Source organism: Megalobrama amblycephala, linkage group LG22 (assembly GCF_018812025.1).
Source record: "Megalobrama amblycephala isolate DHTTF-2021 linkage group LG22, ASM1881202v1, whole genome shotgun sequence".
NCBI classification, from domain to species: Eukaryota; Metazoa; Chordata; class Actinopteri; order Cypriniformes; family Xenocyprididae; genus Megalobrama; species Megalobrama amblycephala.
Window position 1 is genome coordinate 26202611 of NC_063065.1, and position 9156 is coordinate 26211766.

General features: G+C 35.1%; 1 long non-coding RNA gene across 2 annotated transcripts; it reads right to left on the reverse strand.

Annotated features, from left to right (window-relative positions):
• Positions 1–639: 639 nt before the first annotated feature.
• LOC125258498 lies at positions 640–8926 on the reverse strand. 2 transcript variants are annotated; one of them, XR_007182637.1, is made up of 3 exons: positions 8800–8926; positions 5255–5338; positions 640–1535 (listed from the first exon to the last, which is right to left on the reverse strand). It is a non-coding gene; the product is annotated as an uncharacterized LOC125258498 (long non-coding RNA). The 2 variants fall into 2 exon arrangements; XR_007182638.1 differs by lacking the exon at positions 8800–8926 and adding an exon at positions 5457–5752.
• Between the last annotated feature and the right edge of the window lie 230 nt (positions 8927–9156).

A 9156-nucleotide genomic window follows, 5' to 3' on the forward strand; every position in this document is an offset into this window, starting at 1 on the left:
TTGGGCTTAGTTTTGTTTAATTGGGTTTTTAGTTTACAAAACAAAAGAGTGAAACACTTCTTTCTAAGAATATGGTAAAAAAACAAGGGTCTGAGAGGCATTCTTTTTTTTTTCAGCAAATGATTAGTGAAAAGAGAAAACGTGGGACACAGCTAAATATTATGCTTTTGGAAATTACAGTGAGAACCTTTTGGCCACTTTACTGGCTGAGATTAAATATATCTCTGTACTAAGTGTACCAACAAAGAGGCAGTATTGACAGTGTAATTTTGTCCATTGCATGATTTTGTTATTATGCAGGTAACTGCCCTCATGAATAAAGAGGTAGCACCACAAGGCTGTGTTTTGAGCCCATACGCTTAAAGCACATGCATTTCTCCACAGGATGTATGATGTGGTGGTGGTAACCCATGTTCAGGAATGTGGGCACAGTGGTTGCAGGTTCAGTGGCAGATAGAGGTGACCTAGAATTGTGTCCTGTCAATGTGCCCTTTACCTTCTACAGTAGAAGATGAACTCTACCTTATCTATGAAGATCAAGCCGTTTCATGTTCACTAATGCACGTACATTTTCAAAAGGTAGAATTTATTAAACACTGTGTCACATGCAATGCAAAACGTTTTAAAATGTATTTCCTGAATTAATTTCATTATAAATATTGTCATAGATAATAGCTCTAAGAGGCTGTACAGTACTGATTTTACTACTGGTAAGAGAAGTTTTTATCATTCCTGTCATGCCTAAATCTCCATTAATCCTGGCGAAGTGAATGTAACACAGACACAGACTTATGTGACATTGCTTTTATAACATGGATTCAACAATATTACAGTAATATGTATTTTATATTAGACATTAACTGTAAAAAAAATAAATTGTGTAGTTGTGTTTTTTTTCTATTGTAGCCTCAGACAACAATAATTAAGCCTACTCTAATAGTACAGTAGGCTTATTACAGTACCAGTTAGGAGAAATTAATTAAAATTAAATAAGATTAAATTCTTAGCCAAAGGGACACTGATCACCATGGTGATAATTGAAACAAAATGTTTTTTTTTTCTTCATATCGCAAAGATGGCCATCATCTGTCCTGGTAATTAAGCAGGACTTCTCAAAAACGGCTCAGTTCTGAGCTTGCTAGAGTTGAGATAAGGCTGAAGAGGACACCTTTTCGTGAGAATCCTTATCTCAGCAGGAAGAGAAAGCCAAAAATGTACTGTCTTCTTAAAGAGGCATGAATCTGCTGGCTAAGTCACCGCCTTCCTGATAGTCATCTTATAGTCAGGATATTGTGCATCTCCAATGATAAGCAATCTGCCAGCTGCCTCTCCTGAACCCTGGATTCCATCAGGCTATTTGCTTTTTCTCTCTGTCTCCCTCAGTCCCTACCTCTTTCTCCTGTTTTTTGCCCTTCTGTTTTTGATCATCACCAAGTGGCATTACTAGCAAAACAGCCATTAGCTAGAAGCCACATCTGAGGCGCAGCAGGGGCAGGATGGTTTTCCCTCTTTCTTTCTTCCCATTATTGGAGTTTCTGAGAAAAAAAAGTGGACGTTTGGAAATGTGATCACATTACACTGATATAGTGATTTATTTCTATGTAGAAAAGAAAGCATTTGTGTGTAAAGAGAGATGCACTGATTAGCTCTTCACAGATGAGAGAGAAGATGATCAAACAATTGATTGTGTAATAGATCTGTCCTGACGTAGTTGGACCGTACAGAGATAGGAGACTCATCTGGTCATATACTCATAAGTCCTGGAGCCATAGGGGCCATTAAGAAAAGAACCGATAAGAGCCGCTGCACAGCACCACTGCATGAAACCAGAACATTCAATGATTTTAAACTATTCATTCAATGATGTTAAACATTCTAAAAAAAACAAACAAACAAACAAACAAACAAACAGTCTTTTACAATTAAAGGAAAAATTTTTTTTAAGAACTTGCCTTTATATGAGTCATATTTACTTGCATTCATGTGAGTTATATTTATATATATAACTCATTTAGGGCCAGGGCTATTATTAAACTATCAAATATTAAACATTGAGCAATGCAGTTAAATTACAATTTACAATTTACAATTAAACCTAATGCAATTAAAACAATCACAACAATTTAGCAACCACATAGCAACACCTTGGCAACAACCCACACTCCATAGCATTGTGGTGATGACTGTACAGAAGGTAAGCAGCACTTACATTTTCCTTCAGAAAATGTAAAAATCTTGTTTTTATATTTTATTCTCACTGAGAAAAAAACAACAACAAAACAACACACCATGTACAACATGTACGTTTGCATTGATTACATATTATCTGCCTTGTTCTCTTCATTCTCCAAACACAACTCATTTTCATGACAATGTTTTCTTGCGTGGGCCTTTGCACATGTCAGTCTCTGTCTGAGCAGAGATCTCTCTGATTTCCAGAGATACGGGGCCCCGATTTCAGCCTCTAGTCCTTTGATGAGTCCACGGTAATGCTGTACTTCAAAAGCTGATAACCATTTCAGTTGATATTATTGTCTTCTGCACTGATGAAAGTGGACTATACTGTGATGCTGCTGAACAGGTATAGAGCAATTTTTATGGGGGGGAGGTACCTAGTTAGATGTTGCCACTTTTTTTTTTCAAATTTATTCATAGATTACTGCTGCAAGAAATTAAATTTACCCACCTCAGTATCAGAGTCATAAAAACCACAGACAGATATGTCCCCCTCCAATTCTAATTAGTGGTCAACCAATATGGGTTTTCAAGGGCCAATCATTTAAACTTTCAAACTGGAATTCTTTATTAACCTCAATAACTACCCCTAAAGCTAATCACAATAAGTCTGGAATTCATAAATGTTTTGAACAGATGAATTCTGCTAGTATCATTCAGATTTGGTGTGCTTTGTAAATTATATAATTAATATCAGTTATGAATATATAATAATAACTGTGTAATATTAATGATATCTCTTTTTCAAAACATGCCTTAAAAAACTGTTGATTCCAAATGTTTTAGGATGACCGTAACAGGGTTGGAAATGGCCTTTGCTAGTTATTTTCACTATAGTATGTTATTTACAGAAAGCATTCTTGTATAATTAGTGACAATCAATCAAACAATCAATCAATTAAACACTAAAATCTGTTTTTGTCCAATAACAGAATTTAACTATTGTTTATACTTACAGTGGTTTGGCCATTACAAGTATAAACAAGGTGGTCAACTAAATACTTATTGAAAATGTCACAGTGGTTGAACAGAAAGTGCACGGACAAAGGCAATTTTAGCATTTTCACAGAAAATAATTACTAACAAATATACATAAACATGGTACTTCTTTAGCAGCAGAATAACAGATTCTGACAATATTTAGAAATCCTGATAATTTCAAAGCCAATTGACAATTATGCCTATATGTATCTTTGTTTTTCCTCACATTTGGTTTACCGTACAAACATCATTTTTTAAGAGGGTTTGGAGTGATAAAATGCCCCTCTGTAGTGACCTCCAGTGTGTGCCCCTGCCTTCAGGCTGCGCTGGTGTTTGGAGTTCTAGGGTAATGAGGGGGAACAAAGAACAACAAGCAGGAGCTGCCCAACATAAACATGCAGGGGAAAGTATTTAGTGCAAACTATGAGCCCAACAAGGCTGAGTGCAGTCAACGGCCCCTAATTCTGCTCTTTGTAATCTGATGCGTACTATAAACACACATCACACCCACTCACACTCGCATAATCGATGGACAGTGCAGAACTCAACATGAACAGGCACACCTGGCTGTCAGGTGTAGCACAGTCAGGTGTGTTTCAGGGAGTCAAAGGTTAGGGGTGCTGTTTGATTTATGATGAGGTGATGATTTGAAAGTATTACATGGAAAGTCTGTAATGTTGCAGTGCAAGTGGATCTGATTATCTATTTAAATCAAAATAATTTGACATGTTATGCTGCATAGAACCTTGTCAATATTTTCCAGACTCCATGTTTAAAGTGGAAAATCTTCTTCCTATTTCTTTTTTTTAGAAAATTTATTTCTAAAAAATTATTTCTCTTCTTGAGAACAGCCATCATAAACCATATTACTGTTATTTCAGTGTCAAAGTATTTTTTTCTTTGTTTTACATACATTTACCATCATAGTCGTCACACATTTCTGTTTCAACAGAGTTTTATAAAATATTTTCATTCAGTTTGTAGAATGCTTTACTCTACATTACTTTGCTGTGTGTCCCCTCATAACATAAATGCCATACTTTTACTTAATTTCCAGTCACACCCTATTACCTAATGCTTCCACACCTCAAGTCAAGGCCACTGCTCCCTATACACAGATCATGCAGTCTGCTTAAGGAACCAATCCCCCAGGGAAACTGTGAAACTGTTATTTACTGAGGTGAGTATTTCTCTGAATTATCAGATATGTTATGCTTTTAAGCATGTTATAAAACAAAAAATATATTGTATATACATGCATCACTCTTTTTCTAAAATAAACTGCTAACTCCAAAAAGACTATTAAACATTTACAGAAAATGTCACATTCACATTTCTAATAAAGTTGTTAAAAATGCATGTATTTTGTAAAACCTTCAGTTTGCCGCAGTATTAAATTGCATATATTGGTAACACTTTACAATAAGGTTCATTTGTTAACATTAGATAATGTATTAACTAACATGAACTACCATGAGCAATACATTTGTTACTGTATTTGTTAATCTTTGTTAACATTAGTTAATAAAAATACAGCTGTTCATAGTTTGTTCATGTTACTTCACAGTGCATTAACTAATGTTAACAAATGTAACTCTTGATTTTAATAAATTATTAGTGAATGTTAAAATTAACAAAGCTGAATAAATGCTGTAAGTGCAATTCATTATTAGTTCATGTTAACTAGTTAGCTAATGTTAACTAATGAATCTTATTGCAAAGTGATACCCATATATTCTTTATATTTTATGGTTATGGAATAGCAGAAATCATCAATAGCCCAGAAAAAGTCAATATAATATCATCAAAATCTAGACAAAATCTAGCATGTTTCCAAACTTTTGATCAGTAATGTAGTTACCAACTGAATTCATCACATGAACATCAAGAGGATCATGTCATCTATGTAGTAAAATGACACACTGTGCACATTTGTGTTTACACAACAAATGTGGACAACTCCAAGCCTGAAGATATGTACATTTAGATCCAAACCAAAACGCTGTTTGTCTTGCTTGAGGTGTTACTACATTATTACCTGAAAGTCACCCAGGCTGGTGTCTTGTTCTGCTTGGTTTTTAGAAGCCTTCTTATGTTAAGGGCTCCTCTGTTCTGACCAAATCTAAAATAAATCAAACAAAATTCAGTTTGTCTGAAAGTTCTTAGATCATAATCCCTTACTGAAATTTCTAGTATTAAATACAGTCTATCTGCGTAACACAGACAGCAACAAATCCCACCTGTCAACACTTCATTGGTTTCACATGGAGGGTGCATTTGGCTTCAAGTGAAAGACTCACTTGACTTTTTAAGAAAAAAGAAAAAAATACAATTCAGTCCCTGCTGTGGATTTGTGCTGTTGTCAAGACTAATGGTATTCTAAATTGGAAAACTGACTAAAACATATCCAATATTCATATTACAATGAAAAAATGGAAGGTATGGAAGGTAGCACAAATGTCATCGTCAGGTCACTTTGTGTGTGTGGCTCCAACAATGAATGTGGAAATGGAGGTGGCAGAATAAAGTACACCCCTATGAAACTTAACCCAGACATCTGCAGGATATCCCCCTTTACGGTGATGCTTAATGAATTCCAATGCAAACCAAATCATGTTGAACTTCTCAATGACAGATGGATTACTCTTGCATTAAGTCAAAAGAGATTAAGCTATGGATTTTTTTTTTTTTTTTATGTATTTTTGTTCTCTGTATCACTAACCCAGGATTGCCAAGTTATAAGAAGAGCAGATATAATTGTGAAATCATTTTACAGACATATATATATATATATATATATATATATATATATATATATATATATATATATATATATATATATATATATATATATATATATATATATCTCAATATATATAAAAAAAATTTTTAATAGTCCTATATTTCCTAAAGTGTGCATTTTTATATATATCTCAACATATTCATCATATCTTTCAATTTGTATTTATTGGTTCCTCACCTTTTTAACATTTACTTGTTGTTGATTTAATGCTAAACATATTTAGAAGTTTACTAAGAAATTTTGGGTACTAATGACACAGTTTGTACATTCTGTAAAATGAAATTTTGGTATCAAAATGTACATAGACAACTATCTAAAGAATACTTTTAGTAAAAATAGAATTATAGTAATAAAATATATAGTGATGTCAAAAAAATATTATTCATAAAACAGGAAATCACCGCTGCATAGTGGCAAATAACGCATAACAGCTTTGTTGGCTTAAAAAATGAAAATCCTTGTAGTACTGGTGCTGTAGTTAATGTTACTATTAGGGTGTGTTTTGTTTTGGGTGAGACCTTAGCTGCACAAAGCCCTTCCGATTAAAGTGCAAAAACAAAGAACAGTAACTACCATCATGTTGACATATGACATCTTTAACTACCTCACTGCCCATCCGGCCTGACCTTCATAGGCCTGTATCAAACAGTATGGCCCACTGGCTTTCACCTGCTCATATTCATCTCATTTTGGTATAAACACTCAGCAGCACTTCCGCTGTGGGACAACACTCTGACCTCTATGACTGTTAAGAGTACTTGACTCTCTTGCAGGGACTTCAATCTGTGTACCTGTGCACTCTGACTGATATGAAAACACATACACACGCGCGCGCACACACACACACACACACACACACACACACACACACACACACACACACACACACACACACACACACAAAGATAGAACTGTTGTAAGGTCTTTTATTTTTAAAATGTACTAAAGACATGTTTCTGTTGTATTGTACATCATGGAAGTGATATTTTATTTGTTTATCAGTTAGCATTTTCAGCTGTCACAACTCACAATAGGCCTGAAGTTTATAGGAACTTTTCAACATGTTATAAGATTTTTAATATGAGCCACTTCTAAAATAATTTTTGTATTATTGAAATGAACTTAATATGCAATATTAAGGCAGAATAAATATATTTAATAAATATAGAATATATTTAAAGATTACAGTTTTTAGCATTTCCTTTTACAAAAATTATATTTCTCCATTTTCATTAAAAAGATGATGATAGTAGGTATTAACAATTATATTAATTAAAATCTTTTCTGGCTTTCCAGCTTAAAGCTGCTGTCCGCAACTTTTTTGGTGTTCAAAATTTATAAAAAAATATATAATGAGAATGTACAACATGAATCCATTTTCCAAACCGTGTTTTTGTCTTACCCTTAATCATTATGGTACACTTATAATAAGTGTTTACATTCGGACTATTTCAGACTGGACTGGTAAGACCCGCAGCAGAGTATCACAGTAACTGCGTGACTCGCCATAGACATACACAGAGAAAAGTAGCTCCGGCTACAATGTTCTTCCGCAAGACGCGTGCAGTTCTGTTTATTAACCGCTAGAGGGCCAAAAATCGCGGACTGCAGCTTTAACTTGCAGTCATCTGGACCTGAGTAAGCAGATTGCGCCACCTAACGGTGAAACAGCTACGGACACAGTAAGGCACAGCAGAACCTTTCTTGCTCTTTTTTTTCATATGGTCTGTGCTGATATTTTACCAGTGACAGACTAACCATTAAAACATGGGTCCGACTGCATATTAGGCTACATTTTTATTTGCTTTGATGAACGATACCAAACTGATCCATTTATTTTCCTTATTCATACATTAATGAAGATTAGGATTACATGAAAATATGCTCTGTTGTCGAGTTGCATGAAAAACAAATTTATGAGAGTCAGCAGAACTGGGAAGTCGGACTCGGCATCTTGTGTAGGCTTGTCAGATCTCATGTAACTTAGAGAGGATGGGGGATGGTGACGTATAAAATGACTCAGGAAACCTCGACTGACCAGTGCCTCAGGGAAAAGAGCATAATAAACATTAATTCATATTTCTTGTTCTATCTTTTCATTTGCTAATCGCTGCCATCTACTGAAAATGCATCAGAAAAGGGGTCTCCAACACGTCGCTCGTGAGGTAGCCTACTATTAGCCTGTGGCCTTCCTAATTGGAGGTAGCTCGCCAAGACGTACTTTTCATCCAATCAGAGTGAGCTAATATAGACAGGACTCCCACCCCCAAGTATTTTCTGTTTCAAATGCAATAAATCCATGACACGTTTATTTTCAAAATAAAATTAATCCATCAATATAAAAGTTCTTTTTCATATTAGCCTACACAACAAAGTAAGTTGATTCACATATTATGACAGCCTCTTAACTTTGTCAATAATAATCTTATATACAGGCATTTGACTAAAAATACATTCAGTTGTCGCTCCCAAAATGAATTCAAGGAGTTATCTTGTTAATGTTATAAATTAATTATGTCTCTGTTTGTCATTACCGATTAAAGAGTAAGTTATCTGGCGCCACCGCTCGGTTAAAATATACACATTTGCCGAGTAGCCTACATTGGCATTAAAAACTGCTTTTAAAAACTGTTCATGATTCAGCTTTGGGAACCGTGACAGAAGTTTGATGCTGTCGTGGAACAAGCAACAGCCGGCATTTTCCTCCTCCCGACTCGAGTGCCTCATCTTTTTAATCTCCTCACGGAAATGATTACATTTCGATGGTTTACGTTTCTTACCCGCCGCAGAAACTACCACAGGTTCATCAATGCCGTCAAAATGATTCATTTTTCTGTTTTTGTTGATCACAAAATACAAAGTAGATAAGGAAAAGGATGCCGGGGCTGCGTTCAGCCCCGACAAAACGTTGCAAAACGTTTTTTAAACGGAAACGGTGGTGCGTTGAACACCCCATTCTGATGACGCAAGAGATGCAACTATGGGAGCTGAGAAGGACATTCTTTGTGTTCTTTTTGTCGAATTTTCGGAGCCTGATGAAGTCGGTAAATACGTGTTTAATACTGCAAAATACGCCCGATGTTACAGTCACTGCCCCTTGCCGTCCAGAATAAAACATCTCGATTTGTGAAAACCGT